The following is a 20,580-nucleotide window of genomic DNA, read 5'->3' as shown; positions in this document are numbered from 1 at the left end:
TGAGAATTTGTCGTGCCAATATATAAGGTTTGGATGAGTAATTATACTTTTCCATTCAGTGAAAATTCAATAAAGATTTATAATAACTGGATATTTTACTTCCTACAGTATTGACTTATGTATTTCAGCCAAATAGAAATTACTCTGTGCTACCTACTACACTTTTCATGGCACTTGCTGCTTCACCCAATTTGCTGTTATTAGAGATTATTTGGAGGCTAACACTAAAAGGAAGAAATTCAATATTTTTTTACTTAGAATCCAGCTCCTGCAAGTCTGAGTGAAATCTAAGTAGCATAAATTTATGGTGAAAAGCTTTTACCACTTGGAACCCTGAAGAACAGAAGAAGGTCCTTTCAAAGTAGAGGAAGTGAAGGTACCCCAAAAATAATTTTACTTTCTTATGCAACTAAAGCCACTGACTGTTTTGCTATATAGTGTATGGAACTTTAGGCAGCTTACAATGCTGCAATGGAATGCTTACAACTGCTTTATATAAAGCCACCCACTTTTCTTGTTAACTAGAGTAATAATGGGCCTGAAGAATGATACAAAAACTTTCCCTACAAGAAGTACAAAACCGTATTATGCAAAAACCAAATCACAAGCAATTAAAGTTAATTCTAAGAGGATTTTAGACACTAACACAATGGTCAGAGTAATGGAATACCGAATCAGCAAGGCTAAAGTATTGTGCACACATTTTGTTTGCTGTAGCACAGGCTTCCTCAACCTCGGCTCTCCAGATGTTACTGGCCTACAACTCCCATAATCCCTAGCTAGCAGGACCAGTGGTCAGGGATGATGGGAATTGTAGTCTCAAAACATCTGGAGGGCCGAGGTTGAGTAAGCCTGCTGTAGCACTTCCCTACTAACTTCTTTTCCTGCAGATATATACCAGACAAGGCATTACCTAAGAATCAGACCTATGCAAAAACTAGGTAACTGTCACTCTTCCCAGACTTTTCGTAAGACCACCCATCTTAATCTGCCTCTACCAAACAAGAGACAGCATCCTGTGGCATCTTGAATAAGTTTATTTTGGCATGTGCTTTTAGAGACAATCTTTTTTAACAGCTACATTAAGTGGACAGTGTCCCATTATATCATATGGCTAAATCCAGCGACTTCCATATGACAAGAGATTTTCTTGACATCTACCCATCTATTATTTATGTTTGACAAAGGGGGAGAAGAGGAGTTCAGAGATCTTTCTACCATTATCTGAAAATCCTTTACGGCTTGTTTTAAACATCATGCTAAGCCAAAGCTTAACCACAGTTCCTTGGGGGGGGGGGGGATACTGAAACCAGAAGTCAACAAACAATTGTTTGCCAGTGCTGCAAGCGTTTGACTAGTTTTCATTCTGCCTAATTCCCACCTTCTTTATAATCCTGCCAGGACCAGCACAAGACATTTTACTGCCTGAGGTGAACCAGAAAATGGTGCCTCCCCCCAAGCCATGTATCACTGCTACATTTGCCTAGCTGGGAGCTGGAGAGGCCCTTTCAAAGCTCTTTGCAACAGACTGGGAGGTTTCCTGCAAAAGGCAACTCCACATTTACACGAAGGTTATGTTCAGAGGCACTGCACGTTTAAGTGAAATCATATATACTGGGAACACCATTTAAAAAGCCTGCAAACACTATCTAAACCTCTGAAAACCCTTGAAAAACCAAAAAACAAACATCCACCAAACTCTACCACAATCACTCCCTCTAAACCTCCTTGCTCAAACTCCATCTCTCCACAGGCATCCTTGTGGGATTGCTAGATGCTATTTTTACACCATTTTTGCCATTTTCACACCCCTCCTAGGGTTGCCATACATCCAGAATTTCCCGGACATATCCGGAATACTGCTGTCTCTTGCAGTGTCTGGACAGAAATCGGAAAAACGTCCAGGAAAATCCAGACGTATGGCAGCCCATGGCACCAGTGCTGTTTTTGCAATTTTGCCTTAAAAAGCTCAACAACCTTTCTGTCTGGATTTTTACTGTTTGAAATATAGCAACCCTAACCCCTCCAAACTGCCAAGAGCCTGCTGCCTGAGGCAGTCCCCTTGCCTTATCAGTGGGCCAGGCCTTACTACTATTAGTAGCTGCTTCAACACATTACTATACCTCTCCCTAATGGTGGGCTGCAAGAGAACAAGGGTGTGGAACGCGCCCCCCCCCCGAGTTCTTTGTCCACTTTTGTTTCAAACGCTCTGCAAAAAGAAAGAAAGAAAGAAAGAAAGAAAGTTGGAGGGGGGACCCATGTTCTTTCACAAGCAAGAGTCTATACTTCTCAATATGACACGCATCTCCTGAGGAAAAGCGAAGAAAAGTGAGACTGCTGTGTAAGTTCTAGGAATGTCCCAAAGGGGTAAGTGTGATACTGGCATCACCTCACTTCAGCAATCTCATTTCCTTTCCTGTCCATCCTCAGAATGCTGTTGATTCCAAGTTGGTTTGAGATGTCGCACTTGCCTTAAAAAAAATAAAAAATTAATCTAGCCTTTGGGCTTTCTGATGTGCTTAGAATGCAGCTCAGCTGTAAGTCCCATTACACTTAATGAAGTTACTTCTGAGTAGACAAGTATAGAATTGAACTGCGGTGAGGAGGAGTAAAGGAAAGAGGATAATAAAAATTCTGTTTTGAAATGGAGAACAGTAAAATGGCTGCTGGGCGGGGGACTTAAATTTATTGGGGGCTTGGCACATCTTAAATAGCATAACAAGGTGGATATCTCAGCTAAGGCATTTATCTTGCTTTAAAAAACTTTTTTTTTTCAAGGCCCACTGTCACATGCACAGACATGACATGCAAAATGCTAGTAACAGGCTTTTAAACACTTTAAAGAGAACTGATGAAAACCAGTCATAATGAACAACAGCCTCTTTAACTTTCCATTTAAATTTTCATCTCCACGCCACACCCAGCTGTGCAGTAAAGGCAGGTGAAGTTAGAGAAGCTTCTGTAAAGTGAACAGACAGAGAAAAAGTATTTTTAAAGATGTCATTATGTGCTGTGGCTGTGAAGCAAAGGCTGCAGGTAGAGGAGTTAGGTTTGAAAGAGATCCTGTTACTAGGTAGACTTAGCAGTGACATCATTATATCTAACCGCCAGTGAAAGCTGCTGAGAATGGAGAGTGGTTTCATTTTTCAGCTGCTCTTGGATAGCATCTCTAGTTTTGAGGGCCATTTGGGAAAACAAATCATGCTTAAGCTAAAAGTTGACGAACTAGCTTCCAAGCAACAATGAATGATAGTTAAAGTCGGTAAACCAACAGCAAAGCATGGCTTAATTTCAATAGCAAGTCATAGTTAAAGCACTGGGGTGGGTTTAAACATAATATGAAACCATGGCTTATTAAAACCATGGTTTAAATTTATATACCACCTTTCATCTGAAGATCACAGGATGGTTCACAACATAAAAATACAAAATGAGAACACAAAATCCATAACAAAACAACCAACCAAACTAATAACCCCACCTCCAGAAAACATATGAAACGCCATAGATTGTTTAATCAGTTAAAGGCCTGGTTATAGAGAAATGTTTTTGCCTGGGGCCTAAAAATATGTAATGAAGGTGCCAGGTGAGCCACCCTGGGAAGGGCATTCTACAAATGTGGAGCCACTGCAGAAAAGCCCTGCTTTTGTGTTACCACCGATTGGACCTCTTGTGGAGGGGCTCATGAAGAAGGGCCTTAGATTATGGTTGCAGGGTCCAAGTTGGTTCATATGGGAAGATACAGTCTTAGGTATTGTGATCCTGAGCCATTTTAGTCATTACAGATCAAAACCAGCACTGAATTGGGTCCAGAAACTAATTGGCAGCCAGTGCATTCGGTCCAGAATAGGTGTTATATGCTTAAACTGTCTTGGCCTGGTGAGCAACCTGACTCCCGAATTCTGCACCTGCTGTAGTTTCCAGTCTCTTCAGAGGCAGCCCCACATATGTTGCAGCAATATAACCTAAAGATTACCAGAACATGGACAACAGTAGTTAGGCTATTCCTGTCCAGATAGGAGTACAGGTAGGCTATTAGCAGGAGCTGATGGAAATCACAACAAAGGATCCAGGATCAGTGTTAGAAACTGGTATAGGAGTGCTAGGAGCCATGTGGCTTCTGGGACCTAGGTTGGGGCACCAAAACAAAATGTCCAGGGACAGCCCCACAGCCAAAAGATAGAAAAATAAAATTTGCTGCCAGGTGAATCAGGTGGTCCACAGAGTGGCGTGGCAGCTACCCTGCAGACCACCTGATTCACATTTGTCGATGTATTGTACGTTTGTCAATGTTTTACTGACATTCATCAGGTTACGATGGAAGTTTTTACTACAGTTATGAATATATGGATTCTGACCATTACGTATCTTTTCAGAATCTTCTTCTTTTTGCTTTGGTTTGAATTATGGGAAGATACATTTCTCTAATTAGAAAGGAAAGCGATTGATTTTAACAGGTTTCTCTCAGTGAACATAGGACTTATTATGAGCAGAATCGTAGTAAATATATGCTATAAAGGTCCAGCACATCTGGAACTCTCATTGATTTACAAAAGGAGTAAATTATTGTTCTTTTTTCCTGCACATAAATTTACTATTAATAAGGATATTTCAAAAATAGGGTTACTAACAAGGCATCTGTCAGGACTTGTTCAGGAAAAAATTATTCAGAATAGTAAGATATATTGCATTTGCATTTATAGCCATCTTAGTTTATTTTTCCAATGACACAGTGCCAAATCAACGAAAAATAATGTTTCTGTTATCAGCATCAGTTTTTATAGCTTCTTTTTCTTGTGTGGATTTCTATTCTCTCCACAAAAGGACAAAGCAGCTGCTTTTCTATGTTCTTGATGCCACACACTGTCAGCATGGGCAGTGGCAGACTCAAATTTGAAACTTGGCTTCACTCAGATATATAAAGATCTTGCTTCCAACCACTCCATCTGTGCACACAAGTGACCTGTGCCACTACAGCTGGAGAGGAGGCATTATTTTTAACCCCTGCTCTGCTTGCTGATTTATTTTAACTAAAACAATTTTATCATGCCTTTCCTCAAAAGACTTCAAGGTGGCTTACACTCAAAACAATACAATTCCCACTTCAGTGGGCAAAAGTGACAATTTTTAAAGCAATGAAACAAGCATTACAGTAATTCAACTTGAACTCAGTGGCTGCATTTACACATAACACTAAGCCATGGTTTGCTTTAAAACCAGTGCTTTTAATGGCAGTACAGACTGGTATACAGCACCAGCACCTTCCCCCCCCCCCAAATAAGAGCCTGGGAGGCTTCTGCCCAAGCTTAGGGAGGGAGGCGTGATGCTCTGGCAGGGTCCAAGAGCCCTTCCTTGCATGGTAAGTACCAGCAACCTTTTTTCTAGAGGAAAAAAAAGCACTTCTTTAACCTCGGTGTGTACAAGAAACCATGAGTCATCTCACAAATGAACGAACCTAGAAAGCTGACTTCTACATTGCCAGCCTGCTGGGTCCATATTGTCTGGCATAGCAGCAGTTCTCCAAGGCTTCGAACAGAAACCTTTCCCAGGCCTACATGGAGATGCCAGAGCTTGAAGCAAAGTGTGGGAGAATTTCCTCATTTTATTTCATCTCTGAATCTATTTTTTTGCAGTTAGAGCTGAAAATCTGTGTATGAGCTTGACTAAGCCTTTTCTAATAGAACAAACAGGCTGTTTTAAGTATGTGCAAGCCTCTGTTCTCTTGCACTTCCTAGAAAAACTGAAAGGAATTGAACATAAGAAGATAAGTTATGATGATGGAGAACAATACACTAGGAGATTGGCCAAGTATCATAATTACACTAACTCTTAGGTTAAGAAGAGAACAAAAATATGAACATAGAGAACTGAAAGCAGACACTGCAGACCACTAATACACAGAGCAATTCGAAGACAATGTAAACAGACACTGATCTCTGAATAGTTTACTATAATGACAGTGTTGTAATTGTGTACTTGTGATTGCTGTAACTGTCTGATTGGTCAGGTGGTAATCACCTATGTAGCTGGATGTGTATAAAAGATGATGCCTGAAAGCATTAAAGTGCAGCCTCCCTCTGATTTTTTTTAAGGAGGCTGACTCTGTGTACATTTGTATTATTAAAGGCCTAATTCTTCTCTTAAAGCCTGTGTTTATTGATATTCCCTTGGGAAACCTCGGGTAGGATGAATCGTTTACAAATTTCTCCAACAAAAGCAGATGCTCTACTATTAAATTATGACCCTTTTTGCCATGCCTTCACTAAGAAAGGCACACATGTGCTTTCAGATCACCAACGGAAGCTCTGTTGGTACAGCTTGGTGAGCATCTGGGTGGAATAATCGAGGAAACCATGGTTAAGCACGAATGTTGGGTTCAGATATAATACCAAACCATATTTAATACAAGGCATCATTTGTAATTAAAAAAAAATGCCTTTGTATTGTTGATTTTGTCAGAAAAACCATGGATAGTCTGCTGACTGCAAACCAGGCCAGTGTTATGGATCCTAAATTGCTCCTCCATTTGTATCAGGAGCAGGGAGCTCCACTATCTCCTACTCCATCTGCAAGCCCCTGCCCCTGCAACATATTGCACTACAGTGGTACCTTGGTTTAAGAACAGTCCTGTTTAAGAACAATTCGGTTTACGAACTCCACAAAACCGGAAATAGTGTCCCGGTTTGAGAACTTTACCTCAGTCTAAGAACGGAATCCAAATGGTGGAAGGGCACAGGCGGCAGGAAGCCTCGTTAGGGAAAGTGCGCCTCGGTTTAAGAATGGTTTCAGTTTAAGAATGGACTTCTGGAACGGATTAAGTTCGTAAACCAAGGTACCACTGTACACTCCAAAGGATCCCTTAACTCAGAAAAGCAAGTCTAAACAGAGTCAGGAGGTCTTTTAGAGAACATACAAAGCCCTGGACAACTCAGGACTGGCTTAACAAGACTTTCCACATGGCTCAGTAGTTTATTGGCAGGCAGTGCAGTTTCTTCAGCATAGGAAGCCGCTGAAATCCTGCTTCAGCATATGCTATCAGTTACTGTCATTTTTCACCCCTGAATCATTATTTCAGGTTTTTTCCCTAAAAAAAAGGGGGAAACTTTTCTCTCAACTTTCAAAGCTGAAAATTTGACTTCCCATTTCAAATGCTCATCATACTGTGCCCTGAAGCATTTTTAAACAGAGGTTGGCAATGCAAACATCTTTACCATAAATGGAGCTTAAAAAGAGGAAGCAGAGCCTGCAAGAGTGAGTGTGGTAAAGGTAAAAACAAGAGCTCAAAACCTGTGCAAGTCATGAAGTGTTCCAACTAATTGCAAGTTAAAGAATTTTTAAGAGCCTACACACAATTCCTAGCTCTCAACTTTTGCTTTTATCATCTTCATACACTCAGCTCTAATCATCCTTTTCAGTTCTTGTTTGTACCCAAAATAAACTAACAGAGTAGTCAACGTAATGACATCAAATGCAGTGCACATTTTTGTGGTCTCCAAAAGACAAACACAAGTGCCATGTATGAAAAGTATAAAGGAACCAGAAGATGGAAAGCGGCAAAACATAAAATATGCATTTACGCATAAATTCTTTACACAGGTGAGATAAGGCCTTTATAGTCAAACTGGGGGTGTTTTAACACATAAATTACTACATTTCACAGAAACTGCAGAAGGTTTTCTATTTCATATCAATCTCTAAAGTATAATCTTTAAGAATATAAGCGAAACATGTACCCTCACATCTGTTTTATTTGCTCTAAATTCTATTCTCGGGCACTTTCAAGACAAAATCAATGCTACAGCTAATATACACTACAGAAAAGCAAATCTTCCTTTCTAACTGGTAACAATAACTTTTATTAACTTTGGAAATAAAATTAGTAACGATTCCCAAAATTGATTTTGATAATTCAAATACATACACTAAAACATCATTCCGCTGCTTGAGACTTCAGAGAAGAGTCACTCTGTTGAACGGAAGAGCAACCTCCATAAATTATTAGACCAAAAAGGGAAGATTCATGAATTGTAAAGAGGTAGTTTTTATTTGAGGCATCTACCAATTCAGTGTGTCTATTTGCTTCATGGAACACTGGGACATTCCCAGGGAACTTCTTTCTAAGTTCATGGTTCCACAATCTGAGGCAGAGTTCACATAAATATAAGCAGATCACATAACATAAATCTTTCATGATTTTTTAGTATGGAGTGCCTTATTACTGTACTATTCATACACATTTTCATAACAGATGTTTACAAAGGGGACCTGGAGAACTAGCTATTAAGCTAAGGCAAGAGCTAATATTTTGGCAAAAATACTTTAATTTCCATTCAACAAACACTTCCAATGAAGTGATATGTAGACTGAAGGGAAAGTAGGCAATTATTTAGAAATCCGTTTTTCCTAGGATTGGCATATTATTGTAAAACAAAACAAAGAATGTGTAAGTGATTTGTCAACATACCCTAATTTCAGCTGGCAGTTGTTCCTGCCCTTGTTTGTAGCTTTACAGAAACTTCTGTGGATTGTCCTGCCCAGAGGGTATAATTCAAAGGGGGGTGGAGTGGAGCTGCCTTTGATGTGTCTGGGAGTTAGCCATGGGTCAATAGTGATCCTGGTATGTTACGCTTGTTATACCCTCTGCCTAGAATACTGTCAAACAATTTACCCAAGAACATATCCCTCTTCAGCCTTTGAGAGGGCACTCTCTTCTTGGGAGGGGAAAAACAAGCAGTCCACAAAGGCTGCAGCAGGGGGAGAGGAGAGAAGCAGGGCCATTCTACCAGCTCTGCTGATGGACCAGTCACATTTGCCTTTTCGTCAACAGTCACCTAGCTCCAGACATTACATCAGGCTTTAGAAGACAGAAAATGAAAGCTCCACTGACTTTACTGTAAGACCAACTCCTTTTGGGTTCTTCTCTTTTTCCATCACAGCTCGTCAGTCTATGGACTTTGTACATTTAGGAACTGGTGCCTAGCATTTCTCATCCTCCCTCCCCATCCCTTTTCTCCTTTGCGTCCTGTCTTTTCACAGACTTTAAGGCAAGAACTAGCTTGATTTTTTTTATTCGGGAGGCCCTTTCTGGCTGAAGAGCAGGCTAAAAATGTGGCAAATAAATTCATTAAATGGACAGAGGGGTCCTGGCAGCTTATAACACCCTGAAGCATTATGTCAAAAACCTGTATAAAACGGGCTAATACAAACCATGCAGCTATGCAGTTCCATGATACCTAATCAGCAACATTGGCACGAAGTAGTAAGCGTTCTTGTAATATTAACCAACAGTCACAGTGACTGAGCTGGATACACCATAATGATGTCTGGGTGATCACTTGGTGCACATAGTTTGGTGGAACACTGAGGAATGAGAGATGACTACAAAAACACCTCTCTCACACATTCACATTCACGACTGCTGCTGGCTGGATTCAGTGGCACCAACCCTTGTCAAGCTGTACTGGCCAAAATTACAAGGAAACGGCTATTTTACAAGGAAAGAGACATTCACATATTTTGCCAACTTTATTTTCTGAATGATTTTCTGAGGCATTTTATTTACACAAAGACAACTGAGGGGAAAGAAGTCAGCAGTACCAGTGGTGAGGCAGCAACTTCACAGCTGCCCCAACCAGATCCCTCTTTTGTGACAAAATACTATATGGCTTTCCCACTCTGGTCTCTTCAAACTTGGTATCTCTTAAACATTTTAGATTATCTGACCACTGAGGTTCTTTGTCGGAGTTTACAAGCACAAATGAAATAGCCTTGTCAGTAATGATGTAATAAAGCTGACTGAAGTCTCTGTTGCTCTGCAGTGACGATCCTCTGCAAGGAAAAGCTGAAAGCAGAACATAACATGCCCAGCATAGCAGATTTGCACTACCAACCACCACAAATCTGCCAGTGAAAGAGAACGCTGGGTCACAAAGCAAGCGACCTGAAAACTCAGCATTATGCAAAATCTGAACTACATGTATTCAGAAGGCATCCAAATTATTTGAAGTTTCACACCATAGTGACCTCACTGGGGTGAAATTACCTTCCCTGAATTATGCAGGCAGCTCAGAATATTGCAGTGTATTTTCGATGCTCTATAAAATGAATTAGGTGCTTTAATTTAACATATTACACAGGCAAATGTCATAGGTGAAGCAGGCTTGGTTTGGTCAGGGTGAAGGGGGCCAAATGTCAATACCAGTGTGCTGAACAAACTCTGACTTAAAATATGTGTAGAAAAAACAACCAGAGTAACAAAAACCTAACCTTAGTAGCTTTCCCTGCTGAATGAAGGCAAAGCAGTAGACCTTTATTCAGTAGGACAGTCGAAGCTTCCACAGCAACATGGTGTCAAACCAAACACCAGGCTCATGTTGACTGTCCTACTGAATAAAGGTCTACTACTTCAGGAAATTTTTACAATACACCCATTAAAAAATGTGTGTCTGACCTACCCTCAGGCTTACACCAAAAGGCTATTTCCAAGAAGGCTATTTCACTATGCAATGCAAAGCTGACCCGCAAAGCAGCATTCTCATCCAACGTGCACAGTTTACAGCTGTTTATGGTAGCAATGCTATACCCTCTGACAGGTTTATTTGTGTAACAGTTTATGTTTTCATTATGTTCTGTGATCTGCTACGTGGAACTTGTGTTTAAGAGGATCCTACTGTATCTAAGGTGTTTACTAAGATTTCCAACAGCTTAACTACAAAAAAGAAAAAAAAAGATATGCTGCTTGAGAAGGGTTCTACCTGCAGCTATTATATTTACTCATTCATGGACACCCCAATTGTAATTTATTATGCTATTATTTACCACATTAAACTGAAAAGGTAGAGAAAAATGGGAATCAATGCTCTTTTATAATTTCTGGCTTAAATATTATTTCTGATTTAAATAAAGTACTCCTGGCTTAATAGGCAGCTTTATAAAATATACCTTTTAGTATTTCTGAGCAGTATGTTCATTTATTATCAATGGACTGACTATACTGAAAAATATAAACAGGACTCTGGCTTGCAGAGGGGAAGGGTCACAGATCTCATAGCTCATTAGCAGAGTAAATGCTATGCAAACATAAAGGTCACAATTTTTAAAGGCTCTGTTTCTAGCATCTCCAGTTAAAGGATCTCCAGTAATTGCTATAGGAAGAATCTCATTCCAAGCCCATGAGAGCTGCTGTTAGAAAACTAGATGGGTAAGTGGCCTGACTCAGTAGAACACAGCTTAGGAGGGGCTGGGGCTGGGGAGAGTAATAAGAAGTGGTGTGACTCAGTGGCAGACCACATGCTTTACACAAAAACCTCTGAGGTCCAATTCCTGACATCCCATTCCATGTAGGGCTGGAAAATACTCATCTTTAAATCCTAAACAGCTGCTGCCAGGGAGATGCTGAAGCTGATGGAACAGTGGCCTGAGAGTGGCTTATGTTCCTAAAGGCAACATAACTGTTTCAGGGAAGGGCAAGAGCTCAGAAACAAGGCACATGCTTTGGATGTGAAAGGTGCCATGTTCAGTCCTTGGTATCTTCAGGTAAAGCATTGTCTGAAATCTTGGAAAACCACTACCTGTCAGTGTAGCGGATAAGATCTTTTCAGATGTGGGACCAACCTTTAGCTCAACCAAGCATTTGGAGATGCACTTCATAGCTTTACGCCTTTTGTTTTTATGACGGCTGTGTTACAGTTGTGACCCACCTTACCTTGGTCTGCCACCCAATAATGGGTCCCAACCCTCCAGCGAAGTAGCCAAACACCCCCCCCCCATTTGTTTCAGGTGACCATTATGCTCCCCTGAAAAAACAGAGTGAGTATCATCAACATTAGGGAACAGGTAAAATCAGAGAACTTCTGAATGAGTAAAATATAAGGTGGCTGAGAGTTATCTGTTCGTTCCAACTAGAAAAATTACCTTGCCACTGCTTGAAGTGGCAGCTTAGCTCACCTCAGCAGCTTGCCAGTATTCCCTCTGAAATTTTAGAAAGAGTGCCCAATGAGAGCAATGCATTTGTCATAATACATTGTCATTCTTGCCGCGGGGTGGGGATGGATGGCTGTCTCCATTGGCCAAGAGGTGGCAATTGTATTTTATAACAGCTTATTCTATATGTTGGCTATGCAAAAAAATGATAGTGAACCCAAGAGATTGCAGCGGATAAGCCAAGACCGGTAAGAGTCACAGCTAGACTTGTTAACATTGCTTGCTACAAACAGCAAAAGGAAAAGCAGGGAGCAGATATGATGGAGCAGGGCCTTTTCTGTAGTGAGACCCTGACCATAAATCTAGACTAGCTTCATCTTTGTTTGTTTTTTAGCAGGTCATTAAAATTTTTCATTGTTATTCCACATAGCTTTTGAATTATTTTAAAAGTAATTCATTCCATTCTGTGTGTGTTTTTTAAAAAAATATGGTTTAATTAAATCTGTTATGAAATCGTTTTAAAGTTTCTAAGTTAAGATTTTTATATTTTAAGACACTTGGGGCTTTTTGTCTTGACAGGCAATTGATAAATAAATAAATGGTTTGTATTGTTCAACAAAGCTTGCTCGTATCTACTGTGAGATGAAAGACGTAATGAAAATACAGCACTATGGCCTGATTCAAGTACAATCATGCCGTGCTACATCACCTATGTGTTCAATTCATGAGAAATTAGTACTTCAAAAGACAGACACTTTTATTCCCAACCACTTCTATGGCACCTAACTCCAATTCCACAATGTAAACATTAAACATTTGAGGAAGATTAAGAGTTAGTCTCTGTTAAGCCCATTCCATGCTGCAACAAAGACGGCATTTTTATCAGTTTTTTTAGCATGCAGAGCACCTGGACTAGGAGACAGACAAGAGATCTGCCTTCGATCTAAGAAGAAATATGCCACAACGTATTTCAACCTGCAACATTCATCTACTGGAATGCCAAACTGTGAGCTGAAATATTTGCCTTTGTAATCTTATTATCTATAGCAAATTCTGTTGTCTGCTTCTAATTTATGAGCAGTGATAGAAAAGGCTAAAATGCAGAAGCAACAAGTTAAATCCAAGGGGTAAAATATCTAAATGAATCATGACTGCAACCAAAAGCCTACAGTCATACCTCGGGTTGCGAACGCTGCGGGTTGCACGTTTTCGCGTTACGGACCACGCCGAACCCGGAAGTACTGGAACAGGTTACTTCCGGGTTTCAGCCCTCACGCATGCGCAGAAAAACCAAATCACGCTTTGCGAATAAGCGTCGGATCGCGTCACGTATGTGTGCAGACAAAGCACTGTGGGTTATGAACGTGCCTCCCGCGTGGATCATGTTCGCAACCCGAGGTATGATTGTACAAGTCATCTTCCAATTGTTCACAAGAAGTTTACAGTGCAGCCTATGGGTGAGTTCACCAAATTGTCCCTGTATGAAGAACCCTACTACTGAAAACACATTGGGAATTTTATAATTGCATGGGGAAAGTTTTCTACCACCTTTCCCCCTTGATTTCACTATTCAACACAGAATTCTTGACTAAGAATACATCTATAAATAGTTAAGATTACATACATTTAATATTGCAAACATTTGCAGCAATTTATGGGTTCACCATAGGCATCTGCTTGACCTCTATAAGAAAAATACTGAATTACATGAGCCTATTGTCCGATCCAGCAGGGCTTTTCTTACATTCCTCTGTTTAATCAGTCCAATGTTTCTCGGTAACATAATTATTTATTCCCCCTCAGAATCTGCATTTCCAGATCTGCAGTGTAATTTTTGACATCTTTGCTTCCAGAACCCTAGAAAAGTACCTACCTATCCACCTCATGCTCCTACCACAGCACACTACATCACAACATTGTACTCAGTAAAGTGGTTATCCACAATGATCACAAACTCATGGTTTCATGGAACAAGGACTTCCCAAATCTGGACTGGATTCATTTGTCAAGCATAAAAATTACCAGTATGTTATCACCTTGAGAATGCTGTTGAAATCAGTAGAAATAGTAAACGGAAACTATGCCAAAACTTCCTTTGCAAGTCCTCCACAGACATCATTACAAACTCCAAGGTGAGAAGGGATTACAAACTAGAATGAAGCTAGGTAAAGAAATAAAGGGATTTAAATGAATAACTCTCCCTACTAACTTGCAAATTAAAAGCTACCTAAGGAAATAATGCTTAAGAGATAAATTTCCAGGAGTAGCGATGACACAACATAATTCCCACAGATAGCATTAAATCTGTCCAAATGGGTAATAGGAGATTAAAAAAAAAAGCAGCACAGACCAGTTCACCTCAACAGTTCAGGGTAGTTACTACAGTTATAAATTGTTATTTAATAAGCACATTTAGCAGATTAATAAATAATGCTAATAAGAGACTATTGGGATTTTAATGCTGCTATTTGCTAAATGGTTTGTTTTACTTGATTATTTTAATTTAACTTTTATTTCTTATCTTTTTCTATTTAAGGATGCTACAAACTATCTTCAGCAACTTAATGAAATAAAACCACATTTCCAACTGGTCCAGCTACAGAATACCAGTCCAACTATGGCATTCCTGGAATATTTTCAAGATATACTTGGAAAGAAACTTATTACATTTTGCTTAATGAGGTCAATATTCAGCTATAGGAAGATAGCCCTCCAAAGCATTCTCCCTGTATCAGTTTGGAATTATTTCCCTAACATCTCCCTCTTATACTCTGAAGTAGCAGGACAATCATCCATCAGAGACACACAACTCAGCTCACACTGGGCCACTTTGATGTCCATAGTGCATCACTACATCAACAGCATTTTTACTCTAATTTTAACTCAATGTTTTCATTTTCTCTGCATACGCCATTGTAAGCTCTCTCTTCTCTCCTTGAACAGCCAAAGATCTCCCTAAATGCTGCAATCCCACATTTTTCACTCAAATCTCTGAGTGTCCCATCCATTCTCACCTTTTCCTTCCTTCAGACTCCCTTTGCTGTTTCAGCTGCCCACCGCCCTCCACCCCAATCTCTCTTTCTTCTAAATGAGCTCAGTAACAGTAGCCCACAAGTCTTTGGTTCCCCCCCCCCAGCAATTCGCTAAGTGAGGAAGTCTCAGGTGCAAGCAATCACAGTTTGCAACAGGCTGGGAAAACTGGTACCAACACCACAACAAATTTTTAAATCTAGGAAGAGAAGGAGCAGGGCCACCAAGAGGGATGTTCAGGGGCTACTCATGTATTGGGCCCCATGCTAGCAGCAGTCTCAGCCTCTTTGCCTTCACTTTTTAAAAAAAGGTAAGCCAATTGGTCATTTCTAAAGAAAGGTATGAAACAAAATATGGAGACCAGGGTGGATAAAAATCAATGATTTAAAAAAAAAATCAGATTTTTAAATTTAAATCAGATTTTTAAAATAAAATGCTTCTGGATGAAAAATCTTTCTAAAAATAGACTTCTATTTAAGTTACATTATAGTCCAAAGGCTATTCATCAGGAAATAAGGATTTGTTTTAAGTTTTTCGTGTGCGCTAAAACTCAGTCTAAGTTTTGTTTGTTTAAAATGTTTAACCACATCAGTTAACAAACATGGATACATGTGCTATAATGTTATTGCTTTGGTTAAATAAATAGTTTAAGTGGTTGTTAGGGAAATTATTATTTTTCTCCTTCCAATAAAGTACAGCAGAAAAGTTGTCCAAATATAAACAGCTAACTTATTAAACCTCACAATAATTTCATAATTATCTGTCTATGTATTTCTAATAGTATAAACAAATCAGTCATTTTTTATATAAGCGTAAAAACTACTCTGAAAAATTATTATATTCCAAAAATGAAGCCTTCCTCTGGTTGTACATATTAAGATTATACCAACAAGAATGAGACTTTCTGTAAAAAAAAAAAAAAAAGATTTAAAGCAAGTCTAACTGACTAGTGATTTAAATCAAGCCTTACTGAGTAGTGGTTTAAATCGTGGTTTAAATCGTGACTGAAATTGTGATTGAAATCAAATCCACCCTGATGGAGACAACTGGTAAGGTTTTGGCACTTGCAGGCAGCACAATTGATAAAGGTGCTTTATCACTGTTGCTAAGCAGAGGAAGGAATGTTGACAACCCCAGCTGGGACTCAGGAGGGGGCCCTTGCAGAGCAGCAGAAAAGGTTGGGGAAGCTGGATGAAGAAGGATACTGGGACATGTTTATTTAAACATTTTTCTCACATACACATTATTTCATTCACTCCCTAAGGGAGCTGCCTTTATAGAATAAAGCACAGTTGGCTGACTTTGGTATGCTTTACTCAGAAGTAAAATAAATTGGGTTGCCTTTCTACTGAGGAAAAAATGGCAACATGGCAGTACCCCTGCCCAGATTTTCCATATCCCCCCCACAAAACCACTACTGGTCTGCTTGTCCTCACTATGCTGTTATTTATTAATAAACACTAACCATAAAACAAAACCATAACATACAAAATGAATCAGCAGATACAACCATAAAAAACTAAGCACCTTGTAGCTGCATCAAGTTTAAATTCCTGTAGACTGTACCCTAACACAAGGGTATATTTTTTGTTTATCAAGATTAGCAAAATGTTCTGTGTGTATACATTTTGCTGAGAGTTGTGAAACAGCACACATTTGTTGCTTATTGTTCTAGATTTGTCTTGTGACTTTTCTCCCAGGAATTCAAAGCTGTGTACATTGTGTTCTTCTTCCCACTTTTATCTCCACAACTCTATTTACTGGATGCTTTTACTGGAAATAGGAGGAGAGAATTTCTGACAACATTGCTTTCCTACTGCAGTATCTTGAAGGCTTTCTTGGGGCGTTTGGGAAATCCTCTGGAATAGCATGATAGGTGGCGAAAATCTATTCCTTTCCATCCTTAACTGAAAACATCCATTGGCTCTCCACCCCTTTTTTATTCACAGAAGTGACACTTTAGATGCAGAACACTACATTTTATGAGGATCCTCTAAGTCAGCCTTTCTCAACTTTGGCTCCCCACTCCCATCATTCCTGACCACTGGTCTGCTAGCTAGGGATGACGGGAGTTGTAGTCCTACAATATCCGGGGCCCAAGGTTGAGAAAGACTGCTCTAGATATGCAGAAAAAACTAGTAACAATAAAACGCAAAACATTATTCTCTTGTATTTCTACAGTTAAGGTAGAGATGTATTCTACCTAAGGGGGCCGGGGACTGATCTTGATATAAGTAAATGTTAAATGCAATTATTGGGGGAGTCCATTATTGTTAGTACTAAAAATACTAATTTAATTAATGGTATTGACTTCAAAATGTTACATTGGACAATCTACATACTTCAATTGTGAATGTTGGTTTGTTTAAACTTGACAGAAGCGGACAAGATCAACTCTATCTCCTCGGAACATTTTACAAATTTTCAATAGGATACGAATTATATTACAAACAAAATGCAAGAACAATCCTTCCCCTCCAAATCCATTTTTACACATTCACAATTTGCCAGATAATTTTTTCATCAACTGCAACTTTTTTTGCTTGCTCTTTTTTCAAAATGCCTCATTTGAAAGGTTGCACAAACCCTTTATTTGCCATTTTTGAAAAGTCAACTGAAATGATAGATTTGCAATTAACAACAACAAAAAATGCAGTTGTACCCGCTCTGTATACACAATATGATGCACACTTATACCCACGTGACTGCAGCAAACCTCCTCACAGCTCCTTTGCAAGCTGAAGTTGTAGGTCCTTTTCACACTGATCAGACCCATTCAGGTGGTACCCTACAGAACACAAAAATGGATAATCATAATCTCAGTAAACACTAAAAAGCTTCCCTAAAATCACAATATATGCTTTCAAGTCCACAGGATGATACTAAGAATGTCTGCTTCAGTCCCCTATGCATAACTGGTGCATGTCTGCCAAACAAACAAACTGTAATAAGAGTGTTCTTTATGGCTAAAAGATGCCACATTCTTTCTCAGATGCCTCCAAAATGCTAGGATTATAGGTGGGGAGAGAATTAGAGAAGCACAACTTGGAAACTAGCCTAACTAATTTGTGCCAACAGGGCTCATTTGAGCAAACACTACTGGAATTGAAAGCAGCTTCGGGGCAATGATTTCTTTTTCCTGGAGTCCATGGGTTTGCCTAGGACACAGAATGATGACTTAAGTGCTACAATAGATACAGTCTCAAACTTCCCAAATCTGAAAGACCTGCAGTTCTGTTTTATTATTTATTCATACTTATATCCATTTCTCCCTCTCAATGGCAGTGCGGGGCAGGTAACAATACGGCACAACAATAAGAAACAACAACATTAACAAAATAGCAGTGTCAGCAAGGAGCTTGATTACATTCCTTGGTAACAAAAAGGTCTTCACCTTGTGCAAAAATGAGGACAATGTGGAGGAAACCTGCTGCCCATCAGAAGATTTGAACTACAATTCAAATCAGAAGCAGCCAACACAATAGTAGTCCAATACATCTAGAGGGCACGAGGTTCACAGAATCATAGATTTGGAAGGGACCCCAAAGTTGGCAAAAACTGTTTTTTTATAAATTATGGTTCAGTGTGAAGAAGTGATGTGCTGGTGCACACTGCTCAGAAGTTCCTGAACCACTCCTTCCCCCTGCTACTGCCACACCACAAAGGGAAAAAACCAGAGGCTGGCTTCATGTTATGTGCAAACCAGGGCTCATTATTTGTTTCTTCCAAACAAACTAAGAAAGGTAGGAGCAACTCAGGACTTTTCCGGCAATGTGTACCAGCATGTTGCCCATTCACAATAAAGTAAAATATAGTTCAATGTTGCACGGAAATCAATATATTATACATCATAGGTATAATATGTGTACCAGCATATTGCCCATTCACAATAAAGTAAAATATAGTTCAATGTTGCACGAAAATCAATATATTATACCTAATAGGTAATGCAACCTTGTCTTCTACCTATATTCAAAATAGACAGGATCTGCAGAACAGTAACACACCCATTTTAGGGACGCGAGTGGCGCTGTGGGTTAAACCACAGAGCCTAGGACTTGCCGATCAGAAGGTCGGCAGTTCAAATCCCGTGATGGGGTGAGCTCCCGTTGCTCGGTCTCTGCTCCTGCCAACCTAGCAGTTCGAAAGCACGTCAAAGTGAAAGTAGATAAATAGGTACCGCTCCAGCGGGAAGGTAAACAGCATTTCCGTGCGCTGCTCTGGTTCGCCAGAAGCAGCTTAGTCGTGGTGGCCACATGACCCGGAAGCTGTATGCCGGCTCCCTCGGCCAATAAAGGAAGATGAGCGCCGCAACCCCAGAGTCGGTCATGACTGGACCTAATGGTCAGGGGTCCCTTTACCTTTACCTTTAACACACCCATCTAATTTATTACACATATTTAATCGGGAATACGATAGTGCATACTAACTTCTCAGTCCTGAAAACGCAACCTCAAACCCAAGTATTTCCTGACATTATCCATTTGTTCAATTTGCAGCCCCAAATTATAGAAAGCTTTCTTGCTAAGCCTTTGCATGGTTTAAACCGTACCTTCACGAGTGGCACATTAATTATTTCAAGGTCAATTATTACCTGGATTTGTGACCCTGAATCTGTAACAACAGGAGCTCAGATCAAACTCTCAATTTTTTACATTTATTGTCAATGGGGAAAATCAGACTCAAAATTAACATTAAGAATTCCTAGCAGCATTTTCAGTAGCTTTTGTTCTCATTCATTTCTGCTAGATATACTGCAAGTCCAAAGGTCTTGTATTTTCAGGGGCCCCACTAATTAAAGCACAAACATTTGATGGCATGAAGGTAAAAGTTAAGAAAGGTCAACATTTCTTTCCTTCTGCAACAGGATGGTAGCTGCAGCCTCCCACTAAAATCTGGGAATGATCATGCACTTTTAACTGACATTTGAGAATCACCTGGTGGCTAATGGTAAAATGCTAGTTTATGAGCTGAAGACAATGTTATCTATTGGAGGGCAATGTTTCCCTTAGGCAGAAACACTGACATGCCAAGGCATACTTTAAGCCTCTCCAGGTTTCCCAAACAAGAACATTCTGAAAGCTGTTAAAATGCACAGAAGCCAATTTTTACAAACAATAATCATACAACAGTCAAATTAAGCAGAAATTCAGGACACGATTGTAAAGCATGAAAAGTGCTCCTCACCTTCTCAACTCAGTGGGTGATCTCATTTACTGAGAAAGATTCCAACATTTGATAGTTTAAAAGCAAGAATAAGCAAAAGCACTTGTAAAATTCCTACACCTTTGTTTCCTCACAAAGAAATGGGAATGTCAGCCTAGGCAGCATAACATTTAGTCTGGCATACAGACTTCAAAATAACTTTATTAAGATCTGGGCGGGTGGGGAGGGTATATTTTGAATTTTTGTATCTTTTTTTAAAAAAGGAGTATGTACGCATCTCAAGCAACAGATTTGTATTGTATAAGCATCCTGAATGTCTACAGAGAATCCAAAATATTAAATATACCCTTTGCTAACGAACCTATAATTTTATCTAAGTAGTGCAAATTTCAACATCGGTTTAACAGAACATTATTTAGCATAATCTACCTGTTAAACTCAAATAAAAAGAAGAGAAAAGGC

The 20,580-nt window shown here is 39.5% G+C and overlaps 1 protein-coding gene across 12 annotated transcripts in view; it reads right to left on the bottom strand.

The window, feature by feature from the left end:
- Positions 1–20,580, bottom strand: part of PTPRF (protein tyrosine phosphatase receptor type F) — a 462,180-nt gene that overhangs the window by 371,191 nt on the left and 70,409 nt on the right. For all 12 annotated transcript variants that reach the window (XM_081916183.1, XM_081916179.1, XM_081916185.1 and 9 more), the window contains exon 2: positions 17,654–17,740. The gene's annotated coding sequence lies outside the window, so the exon portion shown is untranslated. The remainder of the gene's footprint in view (positions 1–17,653; positions 17,741–20,580) is intronic.

The sequence above is a fragment of the Podarcis melisellensis genome (assembly GCF_964234715.1).
Source record: "Podarcis melisellensis genome assembly, chromosome: 6".
Taxonomy (NCBI): domain Eukaryota; kingdom Metazoa; phylum Chordata; class Lepidosauria; order Squamata; family Lacertidae; genus Podarcis; species Podarcis melisellensis.
The sequence above is the reverse complement of the archived record's forward strand: the minus strand, read 5'-3'. Positions and strand labels throughout refer to the sequence as shown.